The 11241-nt window shown below is 42.2% G+C and overlaps 1 long non-coding RNA gene across 1 annotated transcript; it reads left to right on the forward strand.

Annotated features, from left to right (window-relative positions):
• Positions 1–547: 547 nt before the first annotated feature.
• LOC144827716 (uncharacterized) lies at positions 548–7030 on the forward strand. The gene is made up of 3 exons (XR_013610326.1): positions 548–701; positions 1940–2141; positions 4427–7030. It is a non-coding gene; the product is annotated as an uncharacterized LOC144827716 (long non-coding RNA).
• Positions 7031–11241: the final 4211 nt, after the last annotated feature.

Below are 11241 nucleotides of genomic sequence, written 5' to 3' on the forward strand. Positions count from 1 at the left end.
AATTTGCGAGTATCTATTTGGTACTTGCAAATTGCGAATGCAATTCCCATTTATTCCTATGGCACTCTAGGCCCATAGGAATGCATGGGAAGACATTTCTTAATTGCGACTCGAAATTTGCGATTCGAAAACAAGGAATGTTTAGAAATCGCTATTTTTTTGGGCAATTTCTACATGCAGAAGCTTTTGCAATTCATTAATTGCGATTCCTTAATAATCGCAATTAAGGAATCGTAAAAGCCTACCTTGATGTATGTGCCGCATAGTGTTTAAATGTCCATCTCGCTTTGGGAGGTGGGCGATGGGTCTTGTTTTTCTTTCTTTGAGTGTAAGGCGGAAGCTACGGTCAACTTGCTATTTGTTCTCTGCTGTGGTGTGAAGCATCAGTGGCTTCACCAAACCACTTTACTTTCCATCGTGCAAAGCAATAGCACTTCCTCTGTATCATATTTTGTAATAGCCTGGCAGCCACCCACGTGCATCACAAGGTGCAGTCTTCAGCTTCTTCACAGGGTTAGCTTGTTACCTAGCGCAGAGTTAGGAAGATGAGATACACCCAGAATCTGTTTGGAGTTTTACAGAATGCAAGAAGTGTACTGGCGAATTTTCGCTGAAGTAGTCCTGGAAGGAAATGAGTGAAAGGCAGATGGAAATGGTGATTGCTCTCAGGCCTTGGAAGCCCGCACACGAACAGCTGGAAGGTTTGTTCTCTCTGCACCATACGAACTTGTACATTCATTCTTTCAAACTGATTAAGGCACATAAGAGGATACGAAACATTGGCAGATATCAGATAGAATGTTTTTATCCCCATAGATAAAGGTCACCAGCCAGCGTTTGCAATTATTGACCACAATTGCCACCTCTCACATTGCTCTTGTTGAAAGGCTAACGATGAGAATTTACAACATCGACACTAAAATGGCTCTAACCAATTCCAGGTCAACCCGAGTCACTAATGATAGTATTAAAATGATAATAATTATCTTATACTTATTATTAGTGGTAGTAGTAGCAGTTGTAACAGCAGCAGTAGTACTAATATTGCAATGTAATAATATTAAAAAGAATATTTGAGGATTGCAATTGACTAGTATTATTATTGTGCAATTAAATGCTACCCATGAGAATTTGTTCAGAGAAATCAACCTGTTCAAAGGTTGCAATTGCTGTGCATTATAGTTCACTTCTCTCAGCCATGTTAGTTAACATCTGTACATACACATGTTAATATTGAGAAAATCGATGTCAATATGAATAATGGTACATTCATGTAAAAAACGAAATTGCATCTTTAGTGACAAATTCATCCTTTGTGAACTCCACACTAACCCCCAACTCAAAAATACGTTGTCAGGCAGGCCCTGGGACCCAGGCTTGAGGTCACTGATTGACAGATGACAGGTGAAGTAGCACGTAGAGAGCAGACAAATGCGTGAACAGGAAATCCCAGATTGGTTCCACAGATAGGCGCAGTGACACCACAATATTCCAGGGAGATTGACCACAATGAAGCACATATGGCCAGAGGGGCGCACATGTTCCCAAGACACCATAAAGCCAGATGACACATGAAGTTAGGAACACTTAGCCAATCAAGACACAGCACACACAGTACACTCAGTGGTCACATGCTCTCAATGCCGGACATCTTGACACGTTACCCACTGGCTGTATTGTGTCCATACATGGTCGAGGCCCACTTGGATACCTCATTCAATACCTTAATTTATGGCTCCAAAGACAGTACACATCCCTTGCTGAAAAAGGATAGCCAGAAACATTTTATTACATTTAATTAACGGTATTAAGGTCTGTGTTAGACCAATTGTAAATTGAGACAGTCCTCAAAACCTGTGCCTGTGCTCCCAGCTTTATTGTTTAATTAAACAAACTGTTCCCGATTTGCCAAATGCCTCTTGTCTCTTGTTTTTTAAAGGTATTTCATGTCAAGCAACATTTTGGCGAGACACAATTGGAGCTGATTGCTCCCTCAAACCTGACTGTAGCCAAAAGAAGGGGACCCCACCCGGATGGATTCACATTTGCGTTACAAGGAAGGTTAGCAGACACTGCCATTGATTGGAAGTTCTGTTGAATCTGCAGGGCAGAGGTATGTCCTGAAGCAGCTGTCACAGTGGGTAAGAGATTACATCACAACCTTAGTAAAGCATGTTGTGCATGGCAAACTATGGAGAAGCATAAAAAGATAACGTGAACATATAACTTATTTAATATGGCCTAGCTGAAGCCGGCCTCGAAGGCGATCCAGCGGAAGTCACCTTTATTCGATAGTCAGCACTCTTGGAAAGGTGAATATGTATTGAATTTATTGTCAGAGTCAACAGATCAATCTTATTTTTAGTCTAAAAGGAGAGGTGTTGGTCGTTTGGACCGCAGGGCGTAACACAAGTGATACGTGGTTTCCGGTGGGCATTACACAGTCTGTATGTTTGGACCGCTGGGAGTGGCATAGATGGCATGCTTAGCCCCTGAGTGTGGAACAAGGGGCAATTTGGGCATATAGGAAAAAAGGGAGATTAGGTGTAACTTGTGTTTGCCAAGAGGGGCCTGTGGTTCTAAAGAAATTACTTTTTTTCGACGAACTATTGTTATTGCCTTTATCCTGGAGTTGACAAACTATTGGGCTCACTTGATTACGTGTACCACACAGGGCTTCCCCTGGTCACAGGATACCATGTGCTGGGAGCGGCTACAGAATTTTTTTTTTTTTACATAGTCAATTTTTCTCTGTCAGTTTTTTTTAGATGTTGGCCGCTTGGACCGCTGGGCATGATACTGATGGTATGCATAGCCCCTGGGTGTGATACATGGTATGATTGTTGATGTGAGTTATATGTATGCTGTTGTGGTGTTGTTAAATTACTGCAAACTGTTTTGTCAATGACCCAATGTTTCATATGAAGATGCTGCTATTTTATCACCAACTGTAATTTATGCCAGAAGTCAATATTATTCAGATACTGTTTTCTTGATAAATAGCCCTTTTTCTATGTCGTAACCCTTCATATGAATTGTTATTTGTGTTTATGAAATGTTCATGTTGAATTATTGAGGCATCTGTACATAGCGCTGAGCTCTTAGTTATGTAATTAGAAGCAGCTAACCCCGTATATATTTTCCCGATGATTTAGATTGAAGCCAGAGAGTCCCTAAACAAAGAAGCTAAGGTTTCTTGTACTCTAAAACAACCAAACTTATCATGACGACACCATTAAAACATATCAAACCCGGTCCCCACACAGGCTAAAAAACTTAACCACATTTGCCAAGAATGACGCACATGAAGGCATATACATTTCCTTGGCCAAAGAAGGGAACTTTTGACACTAACATACTTGAACACATGAGAACATACATACAAACCAGGTTCAACGAAAGATGATAGAGAGGCATTATTAGAACAATGGGTCATCTTCAAGGAGACCCAGATCGACAGTCGAGCACTACGGATAGCAAACAAGGTTATGGCAACTTCCCCACCATATGCAGGTATGGATGGGCTCTCGCCCTCTCCCCCCACATTTGGATACTCTGATTCACCAGTTGAAGAAGTCAGCAGGCACCCCAACAAACAATGAGGGCTTAAGCCCAGGCACAACCCCAGTCCGGTGCAAGGGCTCCCAGAAGTTCAATCCCCTGTCTGTCGTGCCTGACACATAGAACCTAAGCGGTGCAGCGAACACACACCCTCACTGATTTTGGTGACCACACATGAGTGACAGAGAGGTTTGTAGTGGTCCTAGACAGTGAAACCGCTAGAGGGAGTGAGGAAGGGGGCCCCAGCTCTCCGGGATCTGATGACGAGGGTGGTGTTACAGGACTTTGCCTATTTAGCTGAGGAAACAACAGAGAGCAAATTTGAGGGAGAAGCCCGACCAAAAAGAACAGTGCATAGCTCAGAGTAATGGAGGCAACCTAAATGGGATATAGAAAAAAGGCATGAGCTAAGGAGGGATTGAGAAAGAGCTTGTTCTCGGGAAGCACAGCAAGAACACAGAGCAGTGTGCCCCCTACATGAGGAGAGTGGGGGTAGGCACATCGGAACGAGTCAGAGGTAGATTTGGATGAGAGGCTTTTGGATCTGTGCCTCACCAAATTCCCAATGAAGGAGCGGGCTGACTTGGAAATCAGGGAACAAGGTAGCCTGGTGCTGACCTAACCAAGACATAGGAAAAACAGGATGACACCTTTGTACGTGCATGAAGGGAGCAGTCTCGAAGGCGTATGCTGCTCCACCAGAACACACTATATATATTGTCTGACCCCAAGGGAGAAAGTGGCCAGAGAGGAAGTGGAGACCTTTGCGTGGCAATTCTGCCACCTGCTAGCCCGCTGGACCGAGGGAAGGGAAGGGGACACCCATAATTGTACAGGAACTTACACTATTTTCCTTATGTTTCAGAGGTAAAGGAATGCTTCCACTGGGCACGTATAAAAACTGTGGTACAATCCTGCACATTGCAGTTATGCAATGGGGCACCTCCACGCTGATGGATATGTCATGGCGGAGTGGTGAGTTTGCCTACTCTCACCTTTTCCCCAAATGGAGTGGACTTTATTCTCTTGTCACCATACGCAACCCAACCCTGGTTATTTCCAGAGAAGAACTATCGGACTTCTACCAACACACGCTAAGGAAGAAGACATCTTTGCTGCATCAGGCTGATTAAAAAATAGAAAAAAAGAACTGCAGATTATTTTGGATGGGCTCTGTACAGGGATATTCCAGAAGAATTGAGACTGTTCTTGTACTCACAAGTATCGAGAGGAGGGTCAATACCCTTCTTCACCATGCAGGTGAAAGCCAAAGCCCTCTAGCTTCAAATCACAAGATAGAAAATGCTTAAAATAATGAACTGCACTGAGCTTGCCCTTAATTCGATCTAAGAAGAGCTTATAACAATTCACCTCATGGTGATGCAGCATTGGTATGTGTTAGACTTAATGACCATGATGGAGGGAGGGGTTTGTGCCAAGATTGGTGCATCCTGCTCCGCTTTTAAGGGAATGAACTGGATAATGGAACATTGACTCTTGCCATCCAAACACTGCACAGTTTACAAAGAGGCATGCATGAGGAGGGAGGTACCCCTGAGCAAGAGTGGTTTTCAAATTGGTTCTCCTGGCTCCCCCAGTTGTCTTCCTGGATTGAGCACGTCAGTGCTCCCTCTTTTCATTGTGTTCTTGTTTGTGTGTGGCTCCATGCATTTGAGGATTTTCTACTGCAAAATTTACGTCTCGAATTGGATAAAATGCAAGTAAATAGGAAAGAAGAACAACAGCCCCTTAATAAAGTAACTGTCATGAAGTATGGGTTAGATAGAGGTAGACACGAGGTAGACACGAGCCAGCGACTCACCCTGTACTGCATGCGCTGAACACATTGGGCAAAGCGGGGCACCAAGTGAAATGGCACCACAAATACAGGGAAGACGGTAGACAGGGAATTCACAGATGGAGAATGGGATGGTACTAAGATCTCACAAGAAAATATCGAGGAACACCAGACTTAAATATACACAATTCAACTATATTCATATGGTGCATATGACACCTCATAGACACCTCATAGACTCAATGTTACATATGGGGGTGAGATGAGAAAGTATCTGAGGTGTGCGTATGTGGATGCCGGTTTTATACACATGACATGGAGTTGTGGCCTTGTACTAGTGTACTGGGAAGGAATCCAGGCTAAGATAAAAGATGCACTGGGGAGGGACCTGGCGCTGACTATAGAAGTCTGTTTGTTAGGGCTATTCCCACGTCATCCTAAACAGAAGGTGGAGAATTGATTCATAAACCTGGCATTAGGCCTAGCTAAGAGACAGATAGCGCTGGTGTGGAAATCCACTATTGGGCCGCAAGTGGCTAGTTGGAACAGTGAGGTCATTAGTTGGGGGGGAGCAGAGTGCAGAGCCTTTAGCTGTATAATAAAAGAGCAACTCTTGTGATTTTGGCATCCTATGATGACCCTCAACCACCACCATTTTAACTGACTTTAGTGTGTTATTTTACCCTAGCCTTAATGTAGGATGGTCCTGCATATGCCTGCTTCATTTCTGTCCTGTAATCCTGCTGTCTTTCAGTGGGAGCTTGCCAAGAGCGGAGCATGTGGGATGTGCATTTGAAAGCGTGCAGTTGGGCAGGAATGTGTATTGTATTGTACGTTGGTGAGAATTATGAGTTCTTACTATTGGCTCTGACATGGTTTGATGTTTTCTGACTTTACCTTGCTGTATGGTAGTGCTTAGCTTTGACATGCTATCATGCCATCTTGCTTTTCAATTCCATCTTGCTTTGGGCCTTTCTGTATGCATGGCCTAACTAACTCCATTTTCATGCTGTGCTTGCACGTAGCTGCAAAGTGGGGAGGGCATGTTCAGCTCTTCCTCCTGTTTTTCACACTTTACTGACAAAATAAAACCGGTTCTTATCAGAGGAATGTACATGGTCCGTCTGGAAGCCATAGCAAAGGCCTGATCAACCGATTCTGTGGCCTTGGAGCAGACTGGTACGGGCTCTCATGAGAACGAGGGGGCGAGGATTGCTAGAAGCTTCGCTATGTTTGGATTTGTATTAAAAAAGGGAGCCTTCACTGGTCTGGGGGAAGTTTGGGAGTTTGGATTGCAAGTGAGTGCAGATGTGTCTATCTCGGATTGAACTCTGATTGCTGAGCTCTGATCCCCGGCTGTGTGAAGACTTCCCCCGGCCAGAAGTGGGCAGTGAATGCATCAGGTGATGTATTGAGTTTTGTGGTTCAGTGACTGTGATCATTTGAGGTGTGTATATATATAACTTTCCGATCTCATGCAGGACGTCCAGTGTATCTTATCTTATATCAGTTATTGCTTGTTTATTAATCAGTATTATAGTTTGCTCAGTTATTGATTCATGCTTTTAGATTATAAGTTTGCTACATATATTTAAATCTAATGCATTTGGTATCTGAGACAGCCTTTGTTTAGAAAGTATTATGTAATAAACTGCAAGCCTTACTCTAAAAGTGATAGAGTCTGTGCATTTTGTTAAATAAAACTCCTTTTCAAAAGGTGCTGTTTGTTTGGTGTTGAAACCTTGCTGTGCCAGGGGTTGTAAGACATGCTTAAAAGTGTATATTATTCAAAAGTGCAGTGGTAAATTGCCTCCCAGGTGGGAGTACAGGGATTTGGTGTGGATTATTGGTGAGAAGCCACATTCTAAACCTTTTTGGCATAGTCGGTTGTAGGATGTGAGCGTTGATTTGAAAGGAGAAGAAATATGTTTTATAGAAATTAAAAGCGGACTCTCAGATACCAATTGATATATGTATATATTTGGATGGGAGGTAGCCCATATGGTGTGCTAGCCCCCGAGTGAGCTAATTGTGCTGGGTTGAGTGAGAATTGGAGTGTGTGTTTAAGTGTGTTTTGTAAAAAGTGCTTATAAATAATTTGCTACGTTAGGCAGAAAGGGCTGGATTCCTTTCAAGTGTATATTAAGAAATGTATACAAAGTATGTTCAGTTGCAGTGTGAATTTGAGACATGAGAGACACGGTTGTTTGAAGTCAAAAGTACAGCTGCAATGTTAACCTGTCAGAATAAAATTATTGCAAAGATAAGTGGGAAACTTACCAGACAGTGGCAGAAAAAGGATATGGTTTGTATCATGCAAAATAAGTATAGGAAAAGCAGAGGAAGGGTTAATAGTAGAACAGTGTGTTTAAAGGTTGGAATTGACTGGAACCTTGAAATGTAGGATGTTCTTTGTTTGACGCCTTTGAAAAAAGCGCTTGAAATTGTTTGGTTTCTTTGAGAACATGTTAAATTAAAAGGAGCATTTGCAATTGTTTCCTAGGCAAATTAATGAATTTGGTCCTTTTCTGAAAATGCCTGGAATTAGTTTTTTGTTGTCCTGGTTGTTCTTAATTTGTAAAATTTAACAATATCGAAAAGGTTTGGGCTCAGTGAGGATTCTTGCGAATCTTGGCAGATGAGGTTGTAGGCATCCAAGGTGTATGGTGCCAGGCTGACTGCCTTGGTCCTTCAAATCAGGAAGGAGAAGACCCATTAGAGTGCCTGTCCGTGGATTTGGGTGTTGTATAGGTTTTGGATGAGGATAGAGTGGGAGACTGTGCTAAATACTGTGGAGAGCCTGCCCAGTCATTCGGTTGTCATCCATGGCAGCGATGAGGGCAGTTTCCGTGATGTGTTTGGGTTTGAAACCAGACTGAGTGGTAATGAGTCGTTAGTGGATGTAGAGGTAGTCAGAGAGGTGTCTGTTGATAATTTTCTCTAAGACCTTGGCCAGGAATAGTAGCAGGGAGAACAGCCTGTATTTGGTGAACGTTGAAGGGTCTGAATCGGGTTTCTTCATTTGCACTCCAGTTTATTTGTAGTGACCTTTCATCAGTCTTAGTTCCTCCACATACCAACTGGCCTGTGGTCTCAATCTTGTTGTATTGGTGTGTTTGAGAGAGGCCAGGGAGCCTGCTTTGGAGGTGATCCAATTGTTGAAATTCTTCATCGTTTTTGGGAGTCTGTCTTTGTGTTTGGATCAGTGGGTGATGAGAGTGGTTTTCCAGTCCTTGTCAGTGATACTGTTCCAGTTTCTGTGAGCCAGTCTGGCGGTGGTGCAAGTGCGTGGGGCCAGGGTGCTGAATTTGACAAGGGTCTGGCCTGTCCAGGGGACTATTGTGGATTTGTCGACTTGGATGGTGCTGAACTTGGTGAACTAGGGTGTAGAAGGCGTAAGGTGACATGGTTAGGTCCCTTTACTTGTTGGATGAGGCCCAGGCTTCCAAGGTCTTCAAGGAGTTGTCTTTAGTTCGGGGTCAGAATGGGCTTCCAGGTGGAAGTTCTGATCTTTGAGTAGGACGTAATTGCTATAGTCGAGGGCGAGTGAGGGGATGAAGTCCATGATGGTGTCTGTGAAGTTAGTGCGCAGTCCTGGTGGTCTTAGATAAGAGTGCCTTTTAGGGTGAAGCTGACTGTGATGTGGAGCTTGAATGACAAGTGTTCCATGTTGGAGGATGACCTATCTGTGGATGTGGAGCAGCTGATTGGTGTTCTTGTGGATAATGGTGATTTCTCCTCTGGGCTTGTGAAGTCTGTCTTGCCTGGCAATATTGTAGCCAGGGGGATGGCTGTGGTAATGCCAGGTGGCAATGCGTGGTTCAGCCAGGTTTCATGAAGAAAAGCATGTCAGGGGCATTGTGGTGCCACTGGTCCCAGACCAAACAATCAACAATTAATTAAAAGAACAATTCTTCAGTTAAATACTTTGAATATTTAATAGTCAATTAAAAAATGCGATTATGTAAAAAAATAATCAGAAATTAAAAAGAATAATATGTATTTAAGAAATTTCCCACCCGTAGCCCCTGAAAACACAGCAACCTGCTACTAAATAAACTAAAACTAATTAAACACAAGTATTATTATAATAATAATAACTTATGATACTAAAATAACTTACATTTATCAAACTAACTAGAAAACAATATTTCATACAATTATAATATATAAATCAATATTATGCAGGCCTGAGCAGGAACGCTGCTCCGTGCGCAGTGTTTTCAGAGTTTTCTGCACTCCGCGGAGCTCGCAGAGTGCAGAAAACTTTGCTTCGTGTAGAGCAGCAGGGTTTTTAACCCGCTCGCTCTTGAGCACAAGCTGCAGCGGGTGCTGCTGGCTGCAGCATCTGCTGCAATGGAAAAAAGGGATGTGACAGGCACCATGCGGTGCCTGTGCCTTGGTACAGGGAACTGTTGGGGGCAACATAGGTGCCCCCACACCTACAATCAAGGGCCTGCCATCCTAACAGAGTTGGGGACCGCCCGGCATAATGTTGGGGGTCCCACAGGACAAATTACAATGCGACTGCCACCATGGCGGTCGCATTGTCTTTGGTTTCCATCAGGAGGGGTGCTGCTGGCTGCAGCACCTGCCGCAATGGAAAAAAGTGATGTGTAACACATCCCAGTACTATGTGACAGGCACCATGCAGTCCTTTGGTACAGGGAACTGTCGGGGGCAACATAGGTGCCCCCCACACCCACAATCAAGGGCCCAAGACAAAGGGGTGCCCGCTACAGGCCCCCATGTCTATCCCCGCCAGCCTTTCCATGGCGGGTGAATGGAAAAGCACGCGGGGAGGTTTCATCCTAATCCCTACGGCGGTGCCTGGTAAGCACCACCATTTTAGGGATTTAAAGGCCTCCGATGCACCAGCAGGCTCAAGAAGCCCATCAGATGTGTGGTAGTCCGACCACCACTGAACCGCCTGCCATTGTAACTTGGCGAGCGGAAAATGGCCGCCACCAATAGCCTATTCGTAGCAGTCCCACCATGATCGTAATGAGGCCCTAAGTTTTGTAACTTCTGGTACATGATAATTAAAAACAGACATTTTATTTTAGTGGGATTTTTCAAAAAATATGTTTTTAATTAATTTTATTTTACTTTAATATATTTAAGTTAACTAAATATTAAATTAAAAATTAAGTTAATACTTTAAGGTAACTACAACTAACTTTTCACATGTAGGCAGATGTCTAAATCAATGGGGCAAAGATCTACCTATAGCAAACAATATTTAACATTTTAAAAGTGTATTAAACTTTAAAGTAGATTAGTAAAAGAAATATGTTATAAATGAATTTCAATTAATTTTATATATTTATTTTAAATATGTAACAAAATGGAAAATGCTACAACTCTTTATTTAAAATTACATATGTACTTAATTTAAATACAACCTAATGCATAAAGGTATTTTTAAATGATTTATTTAAAAAATCCCACCTGAATGAAAATGTTTATATTGACTTATTATGTATTAAAAATTACAAAATGGTATGCATAAAATACATTTAATTGACTTGAAAAAAATACATGTATTTATTAATTTAAAAGTTATCAAAATAGTTTACTATAAAATAATATTTCTATACATTTTTTAACATTGAAATTAATGTATGTAAATTTTAAAAAGTTGAAGGAAAATAATGTATTTAAACATTATTTTGTATGAGAATCTATTTTAAGTTCTTTGCCTCCTTTATTTTCTATAGGAGGGGTTTGAAATGCTAGTGGTTGGCCATGTGTGGTGCTGGACATACTCCTGGTCTGAGCTAGATAAACTTTACTATTGTTTGTAGAGCTTTTTGGCTGTAGTACATTTAGAAATATAGTTTTTGAATAATAATGAGCTAGCTCTTTTTTGTGTGGGTGTT

The sequence above is a fragment of the Lissotriton helveticus genome, chromosome 4_1 (genome assembly GCF_964261635.1).
Source record: "Lissotriton helveticus chromosome 4_1, aLisHel1.1, whole genome shotgun sequence".
Lineage (NCBI taxonomy): Eukaryota > Metazoa > Chordata > Amphibia > Caudata > Salamandridae > Lissotriton > Lissotriton helveticus.